This window comes from Phacochoerus africanus, chromosome 1, assembly GCF_016906955.1.
Source record: "Phacochoerus africanus isolate WHEZ1 chromosome 1, ROS_Pafr_v1, whole genome shotgun sequence".
NCBI classification, from domain to species: Eukaryota; Metazoa; Chordata; class Mammalia; order Artiodactyla; family Suidae; genus Phacochoerus; species Phacochoerus africanus.
Genome location: NC_062544.1, coordinates 15,742,518 through 15,755,082, shown reverse-complemented (window position 1 = coordinate 15,755,082; position 12,565 = coordinate 15,742,518).

The window sequence follows — 12,565 nt, the reverse complement described above, 5'->3', positions numbered from 1 at the left end:
TTTTGCAGAGTGTCCCTTTCCTTTTACAGGATCCCCAAAGTCAGTGTCTTGCTGAGCTCAGGTGGTGTCCCTGTGTTCCGACAACAAGGGACTCTGCAAAGGCGCTGAACTGCATTAAGCCCCTTCGGGGACTGGATACCCTTGTTTCTTTCACCTTTGAACCTAGAATCGACTCTACTCATTTCCAAAGCATCATGAAAAAAAATACCGACCTGGTAGAGCTATGTGCAGCCCATCCCTGTAGGGTCAGCTCATGTTTACTGAGGCTTCGCCATGTGTCTGGACATAAGCTAGGCCTCGGGGTTGAGGAAGTCTGAAAAACCTCAGGTTTCCACCCCCAAACAGTGCCCACTCCTGGCACAGCTTATGAGACTGGGATGAAAAGTCAACTTCAATACCACCCAACACTAAAATGTTCAGTGTATATGGTACCCTGGGGTGAGAATGAAGAACAATTGTGTAACCTGGAGTCACCCAGGAAGGCTTGATAGAGAAGGGGAGGTGCTCACTCTGGGCTCAAATATTCCTGCCAATTCCTCCGTGGTGTCTCCCATGGAAAGTGCAAATGGTGGGACCAGAGAGAGTGGTGTCCATGCTCTGATATCTTCAAAAGCTAAGTGCACCCATTCAACTTCCTTGCGGTGGCAAGGTAATTATAATAGGGATGTTCGTTTACACTCTTTATTTTACGTGTCCCCTGAAGCCCTCGCTCCACTCTGCTCTTGTCCTAGAGGGATGGTGTGACGTTTCTGTCACCCTCATCCAACTTTTGAAACATATCATCTTGGGTTATAAGGTTTCACATGGTTCGTTAATAACGACTATGTATCCTCCTAAAGACCTTTCATATAGAGACACCAAAACACTTAATGGGCACTTAATGATCACACTAACTAAGAAAAAAGTAATCATACTTCATAAGCACAAAGACCTGGGAACCTGTCCCAAATTTATGGCCAGGTTGGGGCACCACTCAGGTGTTCCAACTCCCACCATGCCCAGTGCTTTACTAACAAGACCGCTTAGCAGTTGATTACTTTCAGTTACATGTAAGCAATGGACAGAGTTTCTCTTTGAAAAGATATTCTCCAGGACAGTCCATTCTATTGGGAAACTAGCCACTACAAATGTATCAAATGTCCTAGGAGAAGACCTCAGAGCTGGGAACCAGGAGACTGAGCCCTGGGCCTGGCCAGCCCTCCTACATGACCATTTGACCCTCTGCAGAGCACTGGACACAACCTGCTAGTTGTCCAATCAGTTCTCACTCCCAACTGCCTTCTCCCCTGAGGTCCCTCTTCAGCTCAAAGGTTGGGAGCTAAGTAATCACTTCTCCATTGGCCCCAGCTGCCCTGCAAGGCCATAAGACCCAGTTCTGACTCATGAGATATAAGAAAATTCTCAAGGAGGGGGGGTTCTCCTGATAAAAGACTGAGCTATGGCTGGCATCTCCCCTCCTCTCCTTGAATGTCAGAAGTCTTAGAGGACACCTTGCACCCGGAATGGAACCACCATGCAAAGATTATGAACATAAAAAGACGCTGGGACCCTAATGACATCATCAAAGGGTTGAAACAACTTCTGTAACTACCTACCCCAGACTTCTCATGTTAGAAAAACAGACCCATATGTGTGGTTTTAAAATTGTGGCAAAAAACACATAACATAAAACTTGCCATTTTTAAGCACAGAGTTCAGTGATATTAACTACAATCACATTGTTGTGCAACCATCACCACCATCCATCTCCAGAATTTTCTCTTCTTTCCAAACAGACTCTGTACCCAATAAACATTAACTCTCCATATTTGTTTTTAAAAAAGAAAATGAATAAACTGAAAATTAAATAAAGTCATTTTCCTAAACATTCAGATCCTCATCTATGAGAGGCTGTTGGCCAAGTCAGACAAAGCAGCCAGGCCAGCCAGGATAGAACTGGCATCAGAAAATCTGGTTGTGAAGATACTAGCAAACCGCATCCAACAATACATTAAAAGGATTGTACATCATGATCAAGTGGGATTTACCCAGGGATGCAAAGTTTCTTCAATATCCACAAATCCATCAGTGTGATACACCACATTAACAAACTGAAGAATAAAAACCGTATGATCCTCTCAACAGACGCGGAAAAAGCCTTTGACAAAATCCAACACCCATTTCTGATAAAAAAACCCTTCAGAAAGTGGGCATAATGGAAACCTACCTCAACATGATAAAGGCCATAGATGACAAACCCACAGCAAACATCATTCTCAATGGTGAAAAGCTGAAAGAATTCCCACTGAGATCAGGAACAAGACAAGGATGTCCGCTCTCACCACTACTCTTCAACATAGTTTTGGAAGTTCTAGCCACAGCAATCAGAGAAGTAAAAGAAATAAAAGGAATCCAAATTGGAAAGGAAGAAGTAAAACTATCACTATTTGCAGATGACATGATACTATACCTAGAGAATCCTAAAGACTCTACCAGAAAACTGTTAGAGCTCATCCACGAATTTGGCAAAGTCACAGGATACAAAATTAATACACGGAAATTGACAGCATTTCTATACACTAACAATGAAAGAGAAGAAAAAGAAATTAGGGAAGCAATTCCATTTACCATCACATTGAAAAGAATAAAATACCTAGGAGTAAACTACCTAAAGAGACAAAAGACCTGTACTCTGAAAACTATAAGACACTGATGAAAGAAATCAAAGATGATAGAAATAGACGGAAAGATACACCATGCTCGTGGACTGGAAGAGTTAATATAATCAAAATGACTATACCACCTAAGGCAATACACAGATTCAATGCAATCCCTATCAAATTACCAAGGACATTTTTCACAGAACTCAAACAAAATATTTTCAAGTTTGTCTGGAAGCACAAAAGGCCCAGAATAGCCAAAGCCTTCCTGAAAAAGAAAAATGGAGCTGGAGGAATCAGGCTCCCGGACTTCAGACTATACTACAAAGCAACAATCATCAAAACTGTATGGTACTGGCACAAAGACAGACATATAGATCAGTGGAACAGGATAGAAAGCCCAGAATTACACCCACGCACCTACAGCCAACTCATCTATGACAAAGGAGGCAAGGATATACAGTGGAGAAAGGACAGCCCCTTCAATAAGTGGTTCTGGGAAAACTGAACAGCCACATGGAAAGAATGAAATTAGAATACTCCCTAACACCATACACAAAAATAAACTCCAAATGGATTAAGGACCTAGATAGAAGACCAGACACCATCAAACTCTTAGAGGAAAACATAGGCCAAACACTCTCTGACATAAACCACAGCAACATCTTCTCAGATCCACCTCTTAGAGTAATGATAGTGAAAACAAAAATAAACAAATGGGACTTAATTAAACTTAAAAATTCCTGCACAACAAAGGAAAACCTAAACAAATCGAAAAGACAATCCACAGAATGGGAGAAAATCTTTGCAAATGAAGCCACTGACAAGGGATTAATCTCCAAAATTTATAAACACCTTCTGCAGCTCCATACCAAAAAAAAAAAAAAAAAACACAACCCCATCAAAAAATGGGCAGAAGATCTAAACACACAGTTCTCCAAAGAAGACATACAGATGGCCGAGAAACACATGAAAAGATGTTCAACATCACTCATTATTAGAGACATACAAATCAAAACCATGATGAGGTACCACCTTACACCAGCCAAAATGGCCATCATCAAAAAGTCTACAAATAATAAGTGCTGGAGAGGGTGTGGAGAAAATGGAACCCTAGTACACTGTTGGTGGAAGTGTAAATTGGTGCCACCACTTTGGAAAGCAGTATGGAGATTCCTCAGAAAACTAAACATAGAACTACCATTTGATCCAGCAATCCCACTCCTGGGCATCTATCCAGAGAAAACCATGACTCACAAAGACACATGTTCTCCAATGTTCACTGCAGCACTCTTTTCAATAGCCAAGACATGGAAACCACCTAAATGTCCATCGACAGAGGAGTGGATCAAGAAGAGGTGGTACATATACACAATGGAATATTACTCAGCCATTAAAAGGAACAAATTACCAGCATTTTTAGCAACATGGATGGACCTAGAAATGATCATGCTAAGTGAAGTCAGCCATACAATGAGACACCAACATCAAATGCTTTCACTGACATGTGGAATCGGAAAAAAGGACAGACTGAACTTCTTTGCAGAACAGATACTGACTCACAGACATTGAAAAACTCATGGTCTCTGGAGGAGACAGTTTGGGGAGTGGGGGGATGTGCATGGGCTGTGGGATGGAAATCCCGTGAAATCAGATTGTTGCGATCATTATACAACTACAGATGTGATCAATTCATTTGAGTAATAAAAATTTTTTTAAATAAAAAAAATTAAAAAAAAAAAACAGAAAATCTGGTTGTGTCCCTTACAGTTGGCATGGTCCTGGGGAAACCCTGGAGCACTTGATTTCTAGCAGTGCCAGGTGGGGTTCTGGTGATACCCTATGTGCCTGCAGAGAGGTGACCATGTCCAGGAAGCCTGCTCCAAGGGCAGCCGTAGTGTCGGGAGGACACACATGTTTGTGTGAGGTGGGGGTGGGGGTGGTCTGGACAAGCAGATCCCATGGGGCATACACCTCTGCTGTTCCTTCATTCACTCCATAAACACTGGTTGAGTTATCACTCTGCCTCTGGCACCAGCCTCTACTTTCTGGATACAAGGGTGAACAAGACCTTGCCCTCACACAGTTTCCAGCCTCCAAAGAATTAAGCTTTACGTTCTGAGCACTGGAGATCATTTCTTGAAGGTTAAGAACATGTGAAATGAGATCGTCAGTTTAACATGACTGGCAAAGTGCCTGGTCCACAGTAAGCAGCCAGCACATGGTAACTATTTCCACTGACTCACTCTGTGATCCTGAACAACTTACTGGAGCACCTCAAACCTCAGTTTCCCCATCTGTAAAATGGGACAATAACAGTTCCTATCTCACAGGGTAGTTGTGAAGATTTATGGCGTAACATTTGGAAAATGCCTAGACAATTATCTGACCCACAGACATCCTCAATAAAAATTTACTGCTAATATTCTTATCATGTTACTTTCACCTGAAAGAAGGCTAATTCTAGACCCTGTGTTTTTGGAGGGCAGGGAGACGGAGGAGTCATTGTTAGGAGGCCCTGATGTCTCTAAGAACTGGGTTTGGATGAGGGCATATTAATTAGCCAATGGGGAAAAAAAGAGGCAGCTCAGTCTCCTGAGACTAAAGAGCTCCTCAGTGTAGAATCCCTTTCTTATAAAGAAAATTGCAAAAATATCCTGGTGGGGGATACCAAGATGCAAAGAACCCAGCTCCTTTCTTCAAGGATTGTACAGTCTAGTGAGAGAGAAAAACGGGGCAAATATGGTGAATATATTAAAATACAGCCTGGATGGCATAAGAGCATGTGCACCCTTAAATATTTCTTTTTACAAAGGCTTCCAGCTCCCAGGAAGATCTTTTCATTCCCTTTCACCTTCCTGGATACAATAGCGGCATTAAAACTACCAATTCACCTCACCTATAAATCAGACTTTAATCACCTCTTTCTATTTCATTTCAGTACAGCCCCTCTTCCAGGACAGAATCTGTGAGCAAAATGGATTTGGACAAGACTTTCTCCAGAGGGTCATATTGTACCAAGAAAATGAATTCCCTCAAGCTCATAAAATGCAAAAATAAAATCAGCATTCAGGAGACCAGGCGTGCATATGAAAAGCCTCCTGCAGGAAGTGGAGTTGATTCGCAGGCCTGGGTCCTGCATGGTCGTGAGCAGCCTCTCTCCGCGTGGATGCCCCTGTGATAAGCTGCAGGGTTCTGCGGCCCTCACTAGTGTCCCTTCTCCTCTTATAAAGAGCACAAACCGTCCCTCTTCTGCCCTTTGCCCCAGCCACCCCACCCCCACTCTCACCCCCACCCACCCTGGCATCTTCCTTACCTGCTTGCTAACCCGAGCAAGGGGGGCAGTCCAGGGAACTGAGCATTTTGCTCATGGTCCCAGAGTTTGGGAGAGAGGGAAAGTCTGGGGACAGATCTTAGACAAACAACAGTGTCCAGTGAGCTTCATCCTTCCCACACCCACCAGCTGGCACTCACATAGGTAGGATGTAATTACAGTGGCAGCAGGCACTGGCTAGAGAGGGCAGAGCACAGGTATGTACACCTGGCCCAGGCCCAAATCCCCACTCCCGACTGACAGGGATGTGCCCCAGGGCCATTCCTTCATCTCTTCTGCCTCAGTTTCCTCACCTCTAAAACAAGTACGCTGGCAGGGTCACAGCTCCCGGAGAAGCTGTGAGGGATAATAGAGATCAGACTCACAGCACTAGCCAGCACACAATGTTAGTTGCAGCTGCTGTTTTTCTAAACTCAGCCCCCCAAAAACAATCCTAATGCCACCTCACTGTCCCTCCCCATGGAGATGAGGGCAGGTTTGGGACACGTACATAAGCCTTCCTGTTCTAACTCAAAAATGTATGTCCTCCCACCCACCAGCCCTCTCCCAGGTACACTGCCAGCACACAGCAGTGACATTGTCCCAAATCACAGCACCCAGAATGACATTCTGTTTCAGCAAATCATTGCATGGGTTTCCACTCAACCTTCCAGAACATTCTCCAGTCGCGGCTTGCCCTTTTCTCTGAAATCCCTCTTTTTTGCACTTTTGGGGTCCTTAGAGGATAACCAGACCAATAGTCCCCTAACTTGTTTGAGCTAGGATCCCTTCGTTCAAATGGAAATCTCAAAGAACTCCCAAGTTACAGAGGGTCTGGGAAGGATGGGTGCCAGTGGGGCTTTAATTGTTTCTACAATGTTCTATTTGCTTACAAAAAGGATGTATTAGCAGATTTCCTGTATAATTAAAAATTAATTTTTATTAAGTCCTATATGTAAAACAGACAAAAGTGGAGCTGCTCTGGCTGAATCTTCCCATCTGCTCAGTCCCACCTCCCCATTCACCACTGAGAGCCTTGGGGCCCCACCTCAACACCCCTAAACTCAGCAGGGCACAGTTTGAGAACCTCTAGTTTTCAAGGTGAGGAAACTGAGGGCCAGAGAAGGTCAGTGCCTTGCCTGAGCACCTGGAGCCTGATTAATGCCAGGGTCCACACTTGAACTTGGGGCTCCTGACTTCCATTTTGGCAGTTCCCATTCTATTAAGTTATAATTTCCAGAAGACTGCTTTTAAGTGAATAGCTGATTGCCAGAGAGAGGATGCATATTAAAACCTAGGAGCTCCCATACATGATAGTACTGATCAGTTTCTCAAAACAGTGACTGTGCTCCTTGGAACATGGTATCCAGGATCCAAAGAGGACCCTGGAGTTTCCTTCGTGGCTCAGCAGAAATGAACTTGACTAGTATCCATGAGGATGCAGGTTCAATCCCTGGCCCCACTCAGTGGGTTAAGGATCCAGTGTTGCCGTGAGCTGTGGTCGCGGACCTGGCTCGGATCTGGCTTTGCTGAGGCTGTGGTATAGGCTGGCAGCTGCAGCTCCCATTCGACCCCTAGCCTAGAAACTTCCCTATGCTGTGAGTGCAGTCCTAAAAAGACAGAAAAAGAAAAAAGAAAGCGGATCCTCTGCTATACTCCTCAGGAGAGAGGAAAACAAACGGCAAGGGCACACAACTTATCAGACAAGAAAAGTCAGCATTTGGACAGCCACAGAGCTGCTGCTAGCCCTGGAACATCTTAATACTAAAAAGAAAAAAAGGCGTCCCTTCCTCTGGGCAGACACAACCCCATACCAGGGTGCTGGCTTACTGAGCAGAGAGCAGGCTAGACTTCAGCCCCTCTCGGCCAGGGACCCTTGTACAGGACACAACCTGCCCAACCATACATGGCAGCCCTGGTCATGGTAAGAATAGTAGGTGCTTGAAATAGAAGAAACTGTTCATTCATTCATTAAGCCAGTAACTGTTAAGTGTTTACTGTGCCAGACATGTAGGAGCAGGTGAGAGTACCTGAGCAAGGTGGCCAAGTTGACTGTCCGCCAAGATCTTACAGCCTTGAGAGGACTGAAGACAAGGCCACAGACCATAACTGCACAGTGTAGTACGTGTTAGCACAGGTGAGGAAAAAGGCTCTATGGAGTTATCAATTAGGGTGCTCTACTAAAAAGTGGCTGAGCGGTAAGGAACAATAAGAGCAACCTAGTCAGAAGCCTGGAGGTAAGGTGTGTGTGGGATGTAACTCGGCAGTTCAAGGGCAGCATCAAGAACTCCCTCTTCCCAGCTCTCTCCTCCCCTGGCTCCAGTGTGAGGGCTTTTGTTCTCACCTACACCCCTCAAGATCGCTGCTGCAGCTTCCCAGCTCATGTCCTCACATCACCATGCCTGAGGACCAGCAAGGCAGTTCTCCTCCAAGCATTTTTTTTTTTTTAATTAGAGAAGACAGTCTCTCCCAGAGTCTTCTAGGAGATGGGCCCGTGCCCTACCTACAAGGGAGGCTGGGAAAACAAAATTCTGACATTTTGACTGTCTAAAGTGGGAGGTAGGCACTGAGAGCAGGAAACTAGTTGGGAGTGGGAAATAGTTATTGGTTAGGGAACAGGATGACAAGGGAGGGACAGAGAAACTAGATTTTAAGGTAGGCATCTGAGATAGGCAAAATAAGGGATGCCCCCAAAGATGGCCATGCCCTAGTCCTCAGAACCTGTGACTATGATGCAATTATTCCAAATTCTCCAGGTGGAACAAGTGTAATCACATGAGCCCTTAAAAGTCAAAGACATGCAGTAGAGTAAGAAGTCACAGACTTCTGAAGCATGAGAAGGGTTTGACCTGCCATTGCTGGCTTAAATATAAGAAGTTGCCACATTTCAGGAAATGGGGACCTTATACCTACAACCACAAGGAACTACAACCACCTACATTCCACAAGGAATTCTTCTAAAAACTGAATGTATCTGGAAGCAAATTGTTCCCCAAAACTCTGAGAAAAGAATGTAGTCTTGCCTTGTGAAGACATTAGTCAGAGAACCCAGCCAAGCTCACCTAGACCTGTGACCTTCAGATCTGCAAGATAATAAATGAGTATGATGGCAAGCAGCTAAAATATACGTAATTTGTTGCAGCAACAACAGAAACTGAAACAAGTTCCCAAATGAGAGGGTATATACGCTGTGGCTTTAGGAATTAAGAGGAATTGCCAGGTGAAGGAACTAACATCAGCACGTCTTGAAGAGAGAAAGTTTGGAAACCAGCAGAAAACTCATTTCAGCTGAAGCATGGTGGGGGAAGAAGAGACGGGGAGGAGAAAGATGAAAAATAAGGATAGGGAAATATGTAGGAACTCAATTATATGGGTCATCAAATATCAAGCTTGGGCTTCATCGTAATGATCACAGCAAGCTACTGAAGGGTCTTAAGCAGAGAAGTAATGGGGTCAGACTTCACCAGATCACTCAAGTTGCTACACGGAGAATAGCCTGGAGGTGGCAAGAGAGAAGGTAAGTGAACAAGGTAAAGTCACAGTAGTGAACCTGTTGAGAGATTATGTGGTTTGGATTGGGAAAATGCTGCTAGGGATGGAGACGAGAAGACCACTTCGAAAGAAATGATGGAGAGAATTGACAGGGATTATTGGTTGGACATGAGTGGTACGAGAGAGAAAAATCAAGGATGAAAAGATGCAGCCTGTTTATTCATTCATTCATCCAGTCATTATTAGCACCTTCCATAATACATGGTCCAAGCACTGAGCCAAACACAGAATGGTGCCTCAGCGTAAACAAACATAGTCCTTACTTAAATGGAACTTGATCAATTTGATCGCTGATGACACATTCACTGAGAGAGGAGGTATAAGCTTGAGTAGGGAAGGGACGAAGAGCAGGGAGTAAGCTGATGAATTCCATTTAACTCTGTGGCCATATATAGAGGGCAACCAATTGGAGTATCCAAGAAAATTTGGATATGTGGGTCCAGAGCCTGTAAATGAAATTTGGGCTGGAGATCACCAGTGAATACAAGAAAATTACCTCCAGTCATTCAGAAGACAACACCTATGAGGAGAGGGGTTAAGAACTGGCAAATGGAGTGGTGCCTTCAAAAGATTTTACTTCTACCTTTTTACCTTGGGACCAACCCTGAATGAGAGACTAACTGAAAACTGGGACTAACTTCTTCATTAATTTATGCTGGCTGAGGGTGCCAAGAAGTCCAGGGGCGCTCAATGAAGGTTAAGTGAAAGAAGAGATGACTCGAGAAGGCAAACAAATGAAACCCAGTGGACAATTCTCTCCCAGATTCTTTGCTCTAAAATAGAGGAACATCTGCTCTTCACTTTCTTAAAGTAGCCCCAGCATACAATCTCCCATGACTTTTTTGGTTTTTTTTTTTTTTTTAGGGCCACACCCACAGCATATGGAGGTTCCCAGGCTAGGGGTCCAATCAGAGCTGTAGCCTCCAGCTAACACCACAGCCACAGCAATGCTGGATCCAAGTCGTGTCTGCAAACTATACCACAGCTCATGGCAACACGATCTTTACCCCACTGAGCAAGGTCAGGGATAGAACCCTCATCCTCATGGGTACTAGTCAGGTTTGTTACCACTGAGCCACTCCAATTTCCCATGATTTAAATGACTGAGTTTAATACCAAATATTCACTGAAATGAGTTGATCATTTTCAAAATGCAATCTCACCTTGATGACTAATATTCCTTTCTTGGGAGAACCAAGACATTAGCTGGTCAGTATTTCCATGTAGGCAGACATTTGATTTTAGGCTGGGGTGGTTGTGGAGGTGACTGTGGGCAGGAAGAAGACAGGAAGGATAGGGCATCTATATGTGCACTTGACTATTTTTCATCCCTAGAATTTATATATGATGTATATAGGGAAATTAATCAAAGGTAACCATTTCACACGCCATGAGAAACTTCTGGAATTGGAATCCAGAAGTGTGTGTGGTGGTTAGGAATAGCGGTAAGGAATATGCCAGTGTCAGACTACACAGGTTTTGGAGTTCTCTTCTGGTGCAGTGGGTTAAGGATCCAAAATTATCACTGTAGCAGCTTGGGTTGCTGCTGTGGTATGGGTTCAGTTCCTGGCCCAGGAATTTCCACATGTCATAAGTGCGGCCTATGGCACCCAAAACAAAACAAAACAGAACAAAACAACCTAACAGACTATGGAGGTTTTAATCAACCCAGCCCTTAACTAGCTGTGGGACCCAGGGAAAGTTATGTACCCACTCTGCACATCAATTCTCCCAGCTATAAATTGGAAGCAATAATAGCACCTCCTGCAAAGGGATGGGGTGAAGATGAAATAAGATATGTGAGGAGTTCCCATCACAGCTCAGCAGAAACAAATCTCACTAGTAACCATGAGGACACAGATTTGATCCCTGGCCTCACGCAATAGGTTAAGGGTCTGGCATTGCCGTGAGCTGTGGTCATAGACATGGCTCAGATCTGGCATTGCTATGGCTGTAGTGTAGGCCAGCAGCTACAGCTCCAATTCGACCCCTAGCCTGGGAACCTTCTTATGCCGTGGATGCGGCCCTTAAAAAAAAAACAGAAAAAAAGAAAGAAAGGAAGGAAATAAGATATGTGAAAAGCTCAGTGTAGAGCCTTGCATATTCTAAGTTCTCCATAAATATTAACTAGTACATTAGTTTGTGAGGGGTGATGTAACAAACTACCACAAAAACCAGGTGGCCTAGACAACAGAAATACACTGCCAAAATATTCTAGACTAAAATTCCAAAATGAAGCTGTTGGCACGGTTGATTTCTTCTGTGGGCTGCAAGGGAGAATCTATTCCATGCCTCTCTTCTAGCTTCTCCTGGTTGGCTGGAAATCTTTGGTGTTCCTTGACTTCTGCTGCATCACCCCAATCTCTTCTCTGCCTTCAAGTTCACATGGTTTTCTCCCTGTGTGCCTGTCTGTGCCCAAATCTTCCCTTTCTGTAAGGACATATTGGACCAGGGGGACCAATATGTCTCCATCTTTTTTTTTTTTTTTTTTGGCTTTTTAAGGCCGCCCTCTTGGCATATGGAAGTTCCCAGGCTAGGGGTCAAATTGGAACTGTAGATGTCAACCTACACCACAGCCACAGCAGTGTGGGATCTGAGCTGTGTCTGTGACCTACACCACAGCTCGCAGCAACACCGGATCCTTAACCCACTGAGCGAGGCCAGGAATCGAAACCGTTTCCTCATGGATCCTTGTCAGGTTCATTACCACTGAGCCATGACGGGAACTCCCTAACCTCATCTTAATTTCATTACATCTACAGTGTTCCTTTTTCTAAGTAAGGTGACATTCGAGGGTGTTGGAACTGAGGTTGGGGGCAAGATCCAACCCATAACAGCCAGTATTATTACTGTTAACATCATTATTCTGCTCAATTCAGATGACCAAATAAATCTGCCTACCTTTCCTTTTTTTTAAACTTTGAATTCATTTCAGACACAGAAAAAAACTAAAAAAATAATACAAATTCCCTTATAGCTATTACCCAGCTTCCCTTAATGTTGATAGCATCCATAATCTTAGTATAAGTATCCAAACCAGGAAAGTAACATTGATACAATA